At 54.2% G+C, this 14,373-nt stretch overlaps 2 long non-coding RNA genes across 2 annotated transcripts; one reads left to right on the top strand and one right to left on the bottom strand.

Moving 5' to 3' along the window:
* The first annotated feature begins 2,559 nt into the window (after positions 1–2,559).
* On the top strand, positions 2,560–8,828 carry LOC149124449 (uncharacterized). The gene is made up of 3 exons (XR_016215061.1): positions 2,560–2,897; positions 7,561–8,567; positions 8,699–8,828. It is a non-coding gene; the product is annotated as an uncharacterized LOC149124449 (long non-coding RNA).
* Positions 8,829–9,939: 1,111 nt separating this feature from the next.
* On the bottom strand, positions 9,940–11,129 carry LOC149124448 (uncharacterized). Its single transcript, XR_016215060.1, has 3 exons — positions 10,701–11,129; positions 10,256–10,401; positions 9,940–10,062 (listed from the first exon to the last, which is right to left on the bottom strand). It is a non-coding gene; the product is annotated as an uncharacterized LOC149124448 (long non-coding RNA).
* Positions 11,130–14,373: the final 3,244 nt, after the last annotated feature.

Below are 14,373 nucleotides of genomic sequence, written 5' to 3'. Positions count from 1 at the left end.
ATGGTCCCGGGCCTGCTAAGAAGTGGCAGCTTCCTGTGCTCCCTGCGAGGCGGGCAAGGCTCGGTGCCAGGCAGTCGGCGCACGATCTCAGCTGTGCCAGTGTTGCCGGCTCTGCCCTGGCGCGAGAACAGAATCTGCGGAACGCGAGCACGTAGTCACGTGTCCATGAGAAAACAAAACGCCTTGCGAAAGCTCTTGACTTCTAGAGGAATGCAGTGCGGTAAACACTTCTCCTCTTCACCCAGCACTGAACAACAGACGTCCTGGGGAGACATTTTCCCGAGCCTAGCGATGGAACATGGAAATGCAGAACCAAAAACATTGTAAATGAGACGCAAAAATACACACGTTATACCAATTCATTGATTCGCAAGTAATTTTATCTTGTTTGACATTAGTTGTTCATAGATTTTCTGTTTTCTTCTCACAGAAAGTCTTGTCCATTTTTTAAATTTAGATTTACTTATTTATTTGAAAGGCAGAGTTGCAGAGAGAAGGAGAGACAGAGACCTTCCACCTGCTGCTACACTCGCCAAGTGGCTGCAATGATCGGGCTGGGCCAGGCTGAAGCCAGGAGCTTCCTCCGGGTCTCCCATGCGGGTGCAGCGGCCCAAGCACTTGAGCCATCCTCCTCTGCTGTCCCAGGCCATAGCAGAGAGCTGGATCAGAAGTGGAGCAGCTGGGACTTCAACTGGCACCCATATCGTTTGCTGGCACTGCAGGCAGTGGCTTTAACTTGCTGTGCTGGCCCCTGTTTGTTTGTTTGTTTTAAGTATTTATGTGCACCCATGTGGGAGACCCACAAGAAGCTCCTGGCTTTGGACCAGCCCAGCAAATGACAGATAAATAGATCCATTTGCTCAATAGTCTGTTTCAGCTCTGATGTCCTCCCTGGTTTTATGTCTAGATGATCTGTCCATTGATGACAGTGGGATGTTGGAGTCACCCACTAGAGTTGCCTTGGAGTCTGTCGCCCCCTTTTGGTCTAACAGTATTGGCCGTATATATTTGGTCTTGTGTTGGGTGTGCTTGTCTGATGCGTCTTCTTGCTGACTTGAACCTGTTATTAAAATACTATGTCCTTTATCTTACTGTACAGTTTGGGAATTAAGCTCTGTTTTGTCTGGCACCAGGAGAGCTACACCTGCTCACTTTTGATTTCATTTGCCTGTTACATCTTTAGCCCTTCACTTTGAGTCTGTGTGTATCTCGCTTTCTCTCTCGCTTTTTTTTTTTTTTTTTAAGATTTACTCATTTAATTGAAAGGCAGAGTTAAAGAGAGGTACAGGCAGACAGAGAGAGGTCTTCCATCCACTGTTTGACTCCCCAGATGAGCACAATGACTGGAGCTGCATTGATCCATAGCCAGGAGCCTGGAGCGTCCGCTGGGTCTCCCACACAGGTGCAGGGGCCAAAGGACCTGGGCCATCTTCTATTGTTTCTCAGGCCATAGCAGAGAGCTGGATCAGAAGTGGAGTAGGCAGGAGGGACTTGAACCAGTGCCCTATGTAGTGCCGGCCCCCCTGTGTGTATGTATACCTTTGGAAAGTGAGTTTCTTATAGGCAGCGTACAGTGGGGTCACGATTTTTTTTTTTTAAATTTATTTGACAGGTAGAGTTATAGACAGGGAGACAGAGAGGAAGGTCTTCTTTCCGTTGGTTCACTCCCCAGATGGCCGCTATGGCCAGCGCTGCACCAATCTGAAGCCAGGAGCCAGGTGCTGCCTCCTGGTCTCCCATGCGGGTACAGGGCCCAAGCACTTGGGCCATCCTCCACTGCCTTCCCGGGCCACAGCAGAGAGCTGGACTGGAAGAGGAGCAACCGGGACTAGAACCCAGTGGCCATATGGGATGCTGGCACTGCAGGCGGAGGATTAACCAAGTGAGCCACGGCGCCGGCCCCCTCATGATTTTTTTATCCATTCAACCAACCTCAGTGTTTGGGCTGGAGACAAACCCATTTACATTCAAGGTGAGAATCGATAAGAGCAAAGACCCTCCCTTTTGTTGGGTGATGATCCCACCTGCTGGGTTCATGCATTCGGTGGTGCCGTGTGTTTTCATGATAATCACTTCTAATGTAGGCCATGTGTCAAAATTTCTCGGGAGGCTGGTCTGCTGGTGGGGCATTCTCTGTTTTTGGAGATCTGGAAAATTTCTTCTTCATATTCAAAGGACAGAGTCGCTGGATAGAGCTCTGATGCTAAGCAGTTTTTCTTCAAAGACCTTGACTATCTTCTCTCACAGTCTCACGGCCTGCAGGGCTTCCAGTGAGAAGTCTGAAGTTAACCTAACTGGTTTCCTTTGTCTGTGACTTGGTGCCTTTCTCTCTCCGTCTTTAGGATTCTCTCTGTCTTTAACGTTTGCAAGCTGACTACAAGATTTCTTGGAGAAGATCTTTTCGGGTTGTCTGCTTTGGGTTCTTTGAGCTTCTTGTATCTGGATGTCCCTGTCTGTTTCAAGACCTGGGAAAGTTCCAGCCGTTATTTCACATTATTCCATTGAGCAGGTTTGATCTCTCTCTCTCTCTCTCTCTTTTTTTTTTTTTTACAGGCAGAGTTAGAGAGAAAGGTCTTCCTTTTGCCATTGGTTCACCCCCTATATGGCCGCTGTGGCTGGCACACTGCGCTGATCCGAAGCCAGGAGCCAGGTGCTTCTCCTGGTCTCCCATGGGGTGCAGGACCCAAGGACTTGGGCCATCCTCCACTGCCTTCCTGGGCCACAGCAGAGAGCTGGATTGGAAGAGGAGCAACTGGGACAGAATCCGGCGCCCGACCGGGACTAGAACCCAGAGTGCCAGCGCCACAGGCGGAGGATTAGCCTAGTGAGCCGCGGCGCCGGCCAAGAGCAGGCTCTCAACACCTTTTCCATCTCTTCTCCTTCAGGAATGCCGTAACGTGAGTATTTGATGGCTTAATGGTGTCCCGTATTCCACGTAGACTGCCTTCGTTGTTTTACTTCTGTGGTTTATTCCAAAAAGTCTTGTCGAGGTGAGGGATTCCTGACTCCTCTCGGTCAGACTCTGAATCGTGGTTTTTATTTCACTGATTAAAGGTCTCCTCTCAGACTGGTTTCTCTCAGTGACTTCTGTCCCCCACTAGTGCTCTCACTCATGGCGCATGCATGGGCTCGTTTCTGTGACCCGTGTCCTCTCGCGTCTCGTTGCGTCTCTCAGTGCAGTTGCTGGAGCCCAGTCACTTCGCAGAGGCTGCGGCTCGCCAGCTGACCCGGGCAGCACTGTGTTCCTGCAGAGCTCCGCGCCGCCTCGCTTCTTCGTGTCTCCTGCGCCGCTGTGTTGACGTCTGCACGTGTGGGGCAGTCATCCCCTCTTGATAAAGGAGGTTTCGTTGGCAGAGTTGGATTTGGCTGGAACGCAGGCTGTCACCAGGCCTGGTGCTTTGGTGAGCGCAGGAGAGCAGCCGCTGAGGGACTGCTTGGTCTGAGGCAGCGTCCGTCCCGTCTGTAAGCAACGCAGTGGTCGCGTGTGCTGCGGTTCTGTGGACAGAAGTGTGGCTTTGCGGCGAACGCGGGTTTCCCAGAGTGTGTGTTCACAGAGTCACCCTCGTGTTTGCGATAGCCTTGTTCTCGGTGCTCAGGGAGGCCAAGGTAGCCGTCCCCCGTCCTGCTGGCCAGCCTGAGTGATGCCAGGGTTGGTGGCACCGACTGCCGTGGCTCTAGGACTGTGAGGCACGTGGACCCTTCTGCAGGTCCTGCTGGGAGAGGCCTGGATGGGGCTCCAGGCTCCTGGCTTTGGCTGGGCCCAGCTGCAGCTCCTGCAGCCATTTGGGGAGTGAACCAGTGGATAGAAGACCTCTCCCTCTCCCTCTCCCTCTCCCTCTCTCCCTCTCCCTCCCTCCCTCCCTCTCCCTCCCTCTCCCTCCCTCTCTCTCCCTCTCCCTCTCTCTCCCTCCCTCTCCGTCTCTCTCCCTCTCTCTCCCTCTCTATCCCTCTCCCTCTCTCTCTCTCTCTCCCTCTCCCTCTCCCTCTCCCCTCCCCCCCGTAACTGTGTCTTTCAAATAAATAAATATTAAAAGAAGTTTGTGGAAAATGTGTTATATGAAACAGCCATGCGTGGATTTCAGATATTTTTACCAACATGAAGCTTCTTCCCGTGTTTCCAGGAACTTGCACTTGACCACATGTTGGTAACTGTTGGCCCGGGTTCATTTTTCTGCCATTCTCTTGCTGCGGATGTTTGCAAATTTCCATAACAGTTAAATGAATGAGCAGAGGTCAGGTTCAAGAAATCATTGTGAGGGCTGGCGCCGTGGCTCACTAGGCTAATCCTCCGCCTGTAGCGCCGGCACCCCGGGGTTCTAGTCCCGGTCGGGGCGCCAGATTCTGTCCCGGTTGCTCCTCTTCCAGTCAAGCTCTCTGCTGTGGCCTGAGAGTGCAGTGGAGGATGGCCCAAGTGCTTGGGCCCTGCACCCCATGGGAGACCAGGAGAAGCTCCTGGCTTCTGGCTTTGGATCAGCGTGATGCGCCGGCCACAGCGGCCATTAGGGAGTGAACCAACGGAAAAGAAGACCTTTCTGTCTGTTTTTCTCTCTCACTGTCCACTCTGCCTGTCAAAAAAAAAGGTCATTGCGGGGGCCAGCGCCGTGGCGCAGTAGGTTAATCCTCTGCCTGCGGCACCGGCATCACATATGGGTGCCGGTTCTAGTCCCAGCTGCTCCTCTTCCAATCCAGCTCTCTGCTATGGCCTGGGAAAGCATTGAGGATGGCCCAAGTCCTTGGGCCCCTGCACCCATGGGAGACTGGGAAGAAGCTCCTGGCTCCTGGCTTTGGATCAGCACAGCTCCAGCTGTTGCGGCCATCTGGGGAGTGAACCAGTGGATGGAAGACCTCTCTCTCTCTCTCTCTCTCTCTCTCTCTCTCACTGTCTGTAACTCTGCCTGTAAAATAAATAAATAAATGAAATCTTAAAAAAAAAAAGTCATTGTCAAAACCCATGTCAGAGAGCTGCGCCCTTTGCTTTATTCTAGGAGTTTGATGGTTTGGGGGTTTAAGTCTTTTTCTTTTTTAAACAAATATTTATTTATTTATTAGAAAGGCAGTTACATAGACGCAGAGGCAGAGAGAGAGGTCTTCCATCCGCTGGTTCACTCCCCAATTGGCTGCAACAGCCAGAGCTGCGCTGATCCAAAGCCAGGAGCCAGGAGTTTCTTCTGGGTCTCCCACGTGGATGCAGGGGCCCAAGGACTTGGGCCATCTTCTACTGCTTTCCCAGGGCATAGCAGAGAGCTGGATCAGAAGTGGAGCAGCCGGGACTCTAACCAGCACCCGTATGGGTGCAGACAGTGACTTCACTGCTACGCCCCAGCGCAGGCCCCTTTAACGTATTTTGGGTTAATATTTGTGTGTGGTGTGAGGTAAGGGTCTAGATTGTTCTGCACGTGGATGTGCAGTTTTCACAGCGCCGTGTGCTGAAGAGACTTCTGTCCCCGTTGTGTGTTCCAGGCTCGTGTCAGAGGTGAGTGAAGCAGACGTGCGCGGGTTTATCAGTGGACGCTCAGTTCTGCTCGGTCTCTTTGCACGCCGGTAGCACACTGTTGTGATTACTACAGCCTTGTGATAACATCTGCATCGGGAAGTGTGGTGCCTCCAGCTTGGCTGCTCTGTCCACACAGACCTCAGGATCGTCTCCTGTTTCTGTGAACAGCGCTCCCTGAATTTCGATGGAGATGGTGTGGAATTCGTAGGCCACACTTTGGGTAGTAAGGACATTTTGACAACATGGATTCTTTAGATCTCAACACAGGGCTTCCTTGGATTTGTTTCTGTCCTCTTCAGTTTCTTGGCTCAGTTTTCTGTGTGGGTTTTTCACTTTCTTGGTTAAAAATACTCCGCAGTGTGTTACTCTTTTTGATGCTGTGGTCAACGGGACAGTGGACTTAATTTTGCTGTTTCTGTTGGTGGGTGGAAAGGCCGCCTACCTGGGATGCTGCTGTCCTGAATTTGTTTCCATTTTCTGGTGGCCCCGTTAGAATTTTCTAGGTAAGATCGCATCAGGAAACAGCAAATTTAACTTCTTGTCTCTGATTTGGATGCTTTTCATTTCTCTTCTTGCTCAAGGGGTGCAGCTGGGACTCGGGAGGAAGCGCGCGAGTGGGCATGGTCGTCTGGTTCCTGCTCTGGGAGCCGCAGGACGCTCCCCGTGGAGCAGTGGGACCGGCCGTGGGCTCGCAGTCCCTCCACAGCCTCACGATGTGCAGGTGCCGTCCCGCCATGGCCGCTGTGTTGAGTCAGCACAGAGGGATGTGGAGCTGTGGCAGGTGCGCTCGTCCGTCTGCTGTGAGGTCACTCAGTGATCATTGTTCTCATGCGGTTAGGAGCTGCACCTGCTGAACCATCCTTGCCTGCCGGTGGTAGATCCCGCTGGTTCTCGGTGCAGGAACCTGTGAGCACGCTGCCGAGTCGGCTTTCTAGTATTGCATTGGAGACGTTTGCACCTGTGTGCACCGGGGCTGTGACAGTGTGGTTGTCTTGTGGCATCCAGATACCCGGCCCCCGTTCCAGGATAACTCGGGCCTCATCCAGTGGGTCAGGAAGTGTTCTCTGCTCTCCACATCCCTGGAAGGGTCATGAACGACTGGCGTGATTCACCCACAAAGCCATCAGGTCCTGTGCTTGTCTGTTGGGCAGGCTGCCCAGGAGATTGTAGGCCACACCGCGCTGGCCCAGAGAAGGTTCTTGTTCCCAGTTAGCTGTGTGCATGTCACTGTGACACCGTGATGAAGTTGAAAAGTCTTGGTATTCCATCTGGGTCTCCCATTAGGGTGCGGGGGGCCCAAGCGCTCAGGCCATCACCTGCTTTCCGATGCACACTCACAGGGAGCCGGGTGGGAATGGAGGAGCTGGGACTCGAACCGGCGATCACAGGGGATGCCGATGTCGCAGGCGGCAGCTTTACCCTCTGCGGCACAACACAGGCCTCCGTGTGGAAAAATCTCGAGTTGAATCATCAAGCCAGCCGGCTGCTGACGCACACGGTGCGTGGTTCTCGGCGGGAGCAGGGACGGCGAGCCTTTCGAGCACAGGGCCCGGCACTGGGCTGCTTCTGTGCAAAGTGTTCGGAGCAGGCAGCGCTCGAGAGACAGGACGTCCGGGGATGCGGGAGCGGGAGGGGGAAACTGGGGGGCAGAGAGAATGTTCTGGAATCCGAGCCTGGTGGTGGATGCACAGCTCTGTGAATCGTGTGGGTGAATTGTATGGTATGCAGTGCCTCCCAGAATTGATATGGGCAGGGAGCAGGCACTGACGCCCGGGCTCTCTGACTGGGGGGCAGGTGTCCCCGGAGGGCTGCCTGTGGGAGGAGACAGAGGTGTGCTCAGTGAGGGTGCCCCGGTGCTGGCCGGGCCGGTGCTGATTCAGTGGACTCAGTAGGAGGGTGCCGCGTGTTCTGGAAGAGGGGGTCCCAGGGCTCAGAGCAGCCGGCTTGAGGGTCTCTGAGAGGATGGCTGCCCGGAACCTGCTGGCCGTCCGCGGTCCTGACGTGGGTGAAATTAAGGTTTGTTTGCTATGGAGTTTTTTTTTTTTTTTTTTGCATATTTATTTCAGAAGCAGAGAGCGAGATGAAGAGAGCCCCCATTCACCAGTTGGCTGTCCAAAAGCCCACAGTGCCGAAGCCAGGAGCCGGGAACCCGGTCTGGGTCCCCCGTGTGGGCGGCAGGAACGCATCTGCTTGCGCGTCCCCGCGGCCTCCCAGGGCCTGCGTTACAGGAAGCTGGAGTCGGGCTGGGGCTGGCGGCACAGCCACGTTCACCCTCCCTCGAAGTCCAGCTTGCACTGTGGCAAAGGGCATTATCGAAGAAAAAGGTCATTAATAAATTAGAAGTTTATGCATCAATATTTTGAGAATCCTATAAAGGGACTGTTAAATGAGGAAAATTAAAACCCATGTGATAGGTCATTTAAAATAGGCAAAAACTTTGTGGCTTGTGTTGGAGGTGGTTCCCTTGTGCTTGCAAACTCGGCCGCTGAAGGCAGCCCTTGGTTTTGTTTATGGAAGTTATAGACAGACAGACAGGAGGTTGGGGGGCTTCTGCTTTGGGACAATCAGTGCAGGTTAGAGCCTTTGTCATTAGAGTTAACAAAAGACCCAGTGGGGTAGAACTGATACTGTTTTTCAAATAAAAAAAAAAAAAAGGCAGTATTCTAGAGAGAGCAGAGATAGACCGAGAGAGATTGGTTGTATCTCCTGGGTCAGTCCCCAGTGGCGGCAGCAGCTGGAGTTAGCCAGGAGGCGGGAACTCCATCCAGGTCTTCCAGGTGGGTGCAGGGGCCCGAGTGCTTGGGTCCTCTGCTGCTGCTCTCACAGGCCCGTTAGCAGGGAGCTGGATCAGAAGCAGAGCAGCGGGACTTGAACCAGCACTCCCCTGGGATGTTGGTACGGCAGGCAGTGGCTGAACTCGCTGTGCCACAGCGCCGCCCCGTGTCGTCGTTTTAAACATTGCTTCTGGAAGTGCCAGGGACACGGTGATGCACCCTGAGCAGGAGAGTGCAGCTCCCAGATCTCACAGTGAACACTGAGCACTTCCAAAGGCTCGGGAGGAAGAGAATGAAAGGTAAGTGTATTTTGTTGCAAACAATTTTTTAAAATCGATGCATGTTTTTTTCATATTATAAATTTTTCATGAACTGAAAACTGTCCAATTCCCATCAGTCTGTGTCTGGTTTTTGTGCTTGCTGTTTTAAGATCATCGATTTGGCAGTTGTAGCTGGCCTCGTTCGCGGCGTTCTTGGGTTGCGTTCTAGCGAACACGGTTGCTGTGATGAAGTTTCTGCCGGCGCCGGTGTCCTGGAACCACACTCGCACTGACTTCCTGCCTCACTGCCGTGGCACTGGGCCGTGACAACAGGAAGCTGGCGTTGCAGGTGGCGCCGGGGCCGTGGGCTCAGGTGGCCTCTCACTGCACCTGCCGCTCTCTGCCCCACCACCGCACTGCTGTCTGCAGTGACGCTCGCTGGTCCCGACTCCCCACGCGTGGCGGTGGCAGCAGCACTCAGCTTGTTCCATGCTGGATTTATTTCCCTCAACGACCTCCAGCCGCACCGGGTCAATGGAAACATCGGAGCAGCACCGCAGCGTGTGGCTGGGAGGGGTCCCTGGGTGTCCCTGAGCCGTGCTGTCTCCATCCTGTCACCGCTGGCGGGCAGGTAGCTGTGTGCAGGACAGCATGGCTGCTGCATTCCCTCTGCAGAGCGCGGGGCGGCGGCACCGCCGGTCCTGGGGCGTCCTGAGCAGCCCCACGAGGCCCGCCCCCCAGCAGCCCCACTCCTCTCCCGGCGTCCTCCCTTGTGAGAATGCCGAGCCCTGGGGCTGTCACTCGCATCCCCTGATGATCAGTGAGGTTCAGCATCTGGTTCCCACGTTGTGGGCCGTCTCCTCTGGGCGGAGGAGATCCCGTGTGTCCGCCCTTGCTTTTCAATGCGTTTTGAGTCGATCTGGCACGGGACACATCCTCTGCACGTGCCAGTCCAGTCCGAGGGGCAGCCGGGGTGGGGGTGGGGGAGGTTCCTTGTTGAGAAAAGACCAGGAAGGCTTTAGTCGGAGTCAGGCTGGGCCACCCCCGTCTCCAGACCTCGGTTTCCCAGCTGGAGAAAGCATCAGGCTTGGAGCTGGAGCTCTGGCTCCTGTCAAACCCAAGACGAGGAAACCTCTCCCCGGTTATGGGGGCGGTGGGCCTGCAGCGGCTCACAAGGGGCCGACGGGAGACGGAAAGCGCGTTCCCCGCAGCAGCCACGAGGGGGCGACAGAGACCAGGGTTGCTTTTTCTTGACAGGCTGTACAGTAATCTTTTTAAAAAATTTTTTCCCCAGAAACCTTTTATTTAAGGTATACAAACTTAATAAATTTCTTCTTTAAATTTTTAAAGATTTATTTATTTGAAAGACAGCTACAGAGAGAGGTAGAGACAGAGAAAGAGGTCTTCCATCCGCTAATTTACTCCCCAAATGGCTAAGCCAGGAGCCAGGAGCTTCTTCCGGGTCTCCAACGTGGGTGCAGGGTCCCAAGCACTTAGGCCATCTTCCATTGCTTTCCCAGGCCGTAGCAGAGAGCTGGATAAGAAGAGGAACAGCTGGGACTTGAACTGGTGCGCATATGAGAATGGAACTTAAGGTTTCCCACTCTTAGTTCCCAGCTATCAAAAGAGGCTGGACGCTCCCCCCGCCCCCGCCCCCGCCCCCGCCCCAGCAGGATCCATAGGCGCAAGGCCAAGATTGATTGATCGGTTGGGTTGCCTCTCTCTACCTGTGGGCGGTGGTTCTGGCACTCTGCGAGCGCCAAGCTCTGGGGCTGCTCACGTCCCTTATGGAAGATGGAACGTTTGGTACTGAATCCTCTTGAGGACTTACTCCATCTCAGATGGTGCAAACGCGGTGTGGAAGGCTGTCGCTCTGTTCAGGGAACAGTGACAAACAGGAAAGTGTTGGGCATAGACGGAGTTCTGTGCTGGGTGGGACGTGTGCCTACGCCATTGCCACTGGGCCTGAGGAGTCCTTCTCATGCCCTGAGGTTGTGAGCCCTGGAGAACAGGTTCCTGCTCCCTAACAAAAGGGCGGTGGTCACCTTGCATCACCTGCGGGCTCACTCCCCACCCCTGCACCTCTGAAGGTCCCCTTGTGGTCCCGGCTGAGCTTTTAGCTGGCGTCCCTCGCAGCTTGGTGCCTGTGCGTGGCTCGTGAGCGACTCAGACCTTTGTCCAGGCGCACTGCTTTCCTCGTGGCTCCCGGCCATTGCCTGGGCCCGCTTCCCTCCTGGGGCTGGGCCTTGCTGCGCGCCCAGCTCCTCCGGCCCAGGTGCGGCTCTCTCCCATCTGCCCTGCCACACCTGCTTTCTCCTCTTCACCCCCACGTGGCTCCGGCCTCAACTGCAACCCAGGTTTCATTCTCCCAAGTTCCTTCTTGCCTGGCTTGGTGAACCCACGCAGCCCTGTATCAGCCACAGCGTAGCTGCCCGCCCCAGAGGGATGGAGGGCTGGGCCACGAAGCCCTGTGCGTCTCTGCCTCCTCGTGGTCAGCTGTTTGAGCACCATGCATGGCAGTGCAGGGCTGGAGGAGACCCCACGGCGTGGCAAGGCCAGACCCAGGCCCCTTCTCTGATGATCCTGGGGTACAAGAGGGCCCCACAGAACCCCGCAGTAGGAACCCTATCACCTCTTACCTTTGTGCAGTAGACCTATTTTCATATATATATATATATATATATATATATATATATATTTAGTTGAGAGGCAGAGAGATGGAGCGACTCCCATGTGCCAATAGATTCCCCCGATGCCCGCAGTGGCGGGGGCCAGGCAGGGCCTCGCCCATGCCTGACAGGAATCCAGTTAAGCTGGAGTGACCATTGCTGCACCCCAGGGCTGCTGGGGCAGGAAGTTGCCGTTAGGAGCTGCAGCCGGGAGTGGACCCAGGCACTGGGACGTCGGATGCGGTCTTAGCTGCCAGGCTAAATGCCTCTTCTCCGTGATATATTGAATTTTGAAGATTTAAACAATTTTTAGTTTGATACATTTAATTACGCGAATGCCTTCTCTCGGGAGACACCTGGAGTTTAGGGAGTCAAGCATAGCTGTGCTTGGCCACTGCTCCTCCTCCTCCTCCCTTTTCCAGATGGCGGCCCCTTTAAAGCGACGTTTGTCTACATCTGCAGCAGGCGTGCACACGTTGGCATTGTAAATGGGGGGCGTGTACTCCCCCCCCCCCCCCCCCCCCGTTCATGCGGGTTGTGCAGAAGGCCTGGTGTTGTTCTGTGAAGTGTTCATAACCCGTCTTTCTGCTGAGGGGACTGCTAATGACTTGTACGCTCACGTGCACGTACCGTGGACACGCAGTGTCTCTGGTTATGCGTGTCGCACAGGCCTGTTTCCCAGGTTGAGCCCAAGCTAGGTAACGGGTGAGGGCTCGAGGTGCGGCTGTCTGGGGGAATTAGCCGGTTGATTGCATGGATCTGGTACTCAGTAAACCGTGCTCTGCGCTCTGCAGGCTGGAGGCTGATTCTGTGGGCTCTCAGTGGGCTCTGTAGCTTCAAGGCACACACTGGCACCCTTCCAGGGAGGGAGGCCCTTGGGGTCGGCCGCTCCCTCCCTCCGTTGCCTCCTCAGCCTGTTATCTACTCTGGATCTTCTCACGCTATGTGACGGGCCTGTTTTTGAGGTTGTTGTTTTAAGTTTGTTTATTTGAAACGCAGAGAAAGGGGGAGACAGATGCAAATTCCATCCACTGGTTCACTCACAGCTAGGCCAGGAGCCGGGACACCATCCATGTCTTGCACATGGATGGCAGGGAGCGAAGGGCCTTGAGCAGGACGCTGGATGGGAGGTGGGGGCGGGGCTTGATCCTGGGCACTTGTGCATGGGATGCGGGTGTGCCACCATGCCTACCCCAATAGACAAAAATAAAACAGCCCTTGAAATTAGACGTTGCCCAGAGGCCCGTGTTAAGGCACGGTGGTTAAAGTTGCTGCCTGTGATGCCAGCATCCCGTATGGGAGCCAGTTCTAGTCCTGGTAGCTTCCGGCTTATGTGCCTGGGAAAGCATGAGAGGATGGCGCCAATGCTGGGGCCCAGTTGCAGTTCCAGGCTCCTGGCTTTGGCTTGCTCCAGCCCCGGCTGCGGCCACTTGGGGAGTGAGCCAGCGGATGGAAGACGTTTCTGTGTAGCTCTGATTTTCAAGTACATGCACACATATACAAATGTATCTTCAGAAACAGAAACGATACCCTGCCTCTTATCAGAACTGCTCCGGGCACTCGGGATGCCACACAGAACCCACTCCCAGGGCAGCCTACTGAGGGAGCCCCTGGAGGTAGCAGGGTGCAGCCTGGCCTGCATGCACATCGAGAAACTTAAGGGCTCTCTTGCAGTGACCTCTAAAGCTTCCTCAGGTGTCCCTTGCTCTCAAAACACAAACTGGCAGGATCAAGGCGGGTGGAGCAAGACTGCTATTTGCACAGATGGGTAAGTGGCACAGAGCTAGGAAGGCAGAGGGGGCCTGTTCGTTGGCGCCCTGGCTGGCATCCCCTCAAAGGCAAGGTCAGAGCTTCCTGCAAGAAACCATGCCTTCCTTAACAGGAGCACAGATGGGATTGTGCTGGGAACCACCGTGGCCGTCACGTGGGACTGGAAGTGTTCGGTGCTTTACGGAATGTTGATATTCATTTCGTTTAGTAGCCAAGCCCTGCGAGGCTGGGCAGGGATGATCAGGCCTGAATCAGTCAGGCTGGGTTGGGGAGTTGGGCCCTGCACATTTCCCAGAAAACTGGAAGGCGGCGTGGCAGTGTCTGGGATGACTGAGATGATGTGGGGAAAACGCAGGGAGTGGCTGGGAAAGCTACTCAGCTGTCAGTTAGTGGTGCATGATACCAAATCTGTCTTTCACACACACAATTTCTAACTCATAAACAGGTAGGAAGTCTTCAGATTCACACACTTGGTCACTGGAAACCGAATAGGCAAAAACCAAGAGCAAAACCAAGCCGAGCCGACCACCGGGTTAAGAGCTGAGGTCTTTATTTCAGTTCATATGTACAGTAAAAGCGCTGAGAACCAGCGGCGACCACACAGACATGAGTTTAATTCTCTCTCAACAATTAGCAGCTTAAGATCTATCAACTACAGTGCTAACGTCCACACGTTCACAAGTGTCATTTCTTTACTTTGCAATTCGTGCAAGTGAGTTTTTATTCTTACACACTTTGATAAAACACACAGTCTAGAAGTCAGTCCTACTCAGGGTTACCACCTAGCATACACAACACACAGACGGAAATGTTAACTCTTAGAGCCGTGTTCGGAATCCCAGGTTCCATCTGGGGGCGGAGGTGCAGGGACTCTAACAGTGCCTGATCGGTTTGCCGACGGGAACGCTAGGTTTGGGTTTGGATGTGCATTTTCCAAAGCCGAAAGGCCTCTGCTCATTGGAACTCACTCGGGATTCTGTGTTTTATCCCAACTGTACCTCATGGAACATGAAATGAGAAACAAAACCAAGTGAAAACCTGCTCCGTATGACACAGCTATCAAGGAAGGCTTGAGCTCAATGTTTGTCTTGGCGTTCAGGTTTGTGCCCTGGTTGGAATGGGGAGAGAGAAGGGCCCAACCAGGGAGGGATACAATTAAACTTCACTTTGCCACTTGTGCCGTAGAAAGCCTTCCTGGCTAGGATGTGCTGGGCAGACGGAAGGGCCCTGAGATGACAGTGCAAAGGGACGGTCACTCTCTCACCTGCAGTCACCTGCAGGCCCCAGCACAGACAAGGGACCCAGGAGTGCTTCCTTGCAAAGGGAGCTCACGTGACTGCTTTCTGAAGTTTGCACCCAGAATGGTTGTTACACTGCTAGAGAGAGGAGGTGGGAGAGCGTGGAAC

This window comes from Oryctolagus cuniculus, chromosome 10 (assembly GCF_051225735.1).
Source record: "Oryctolagus cuniculus isolate XC-2025 breed Fujian yellow rabbit chromosome 10, ASM5122573v1, whole genome shotgun sequence".
In the NCBI taxonomy this organism is placed as follows: domain Eukaryota; kingdom Metazoa; phylum Chordata; class Mammalia; order Lagomorpha; family Leporidae; genus Oryctolagus; species Oryctolagus cuniculus.
Note: the sequence above shows the minus strand (reverse complement) of the source record. Positions and strands in the feature narration are given on the sequence as shown.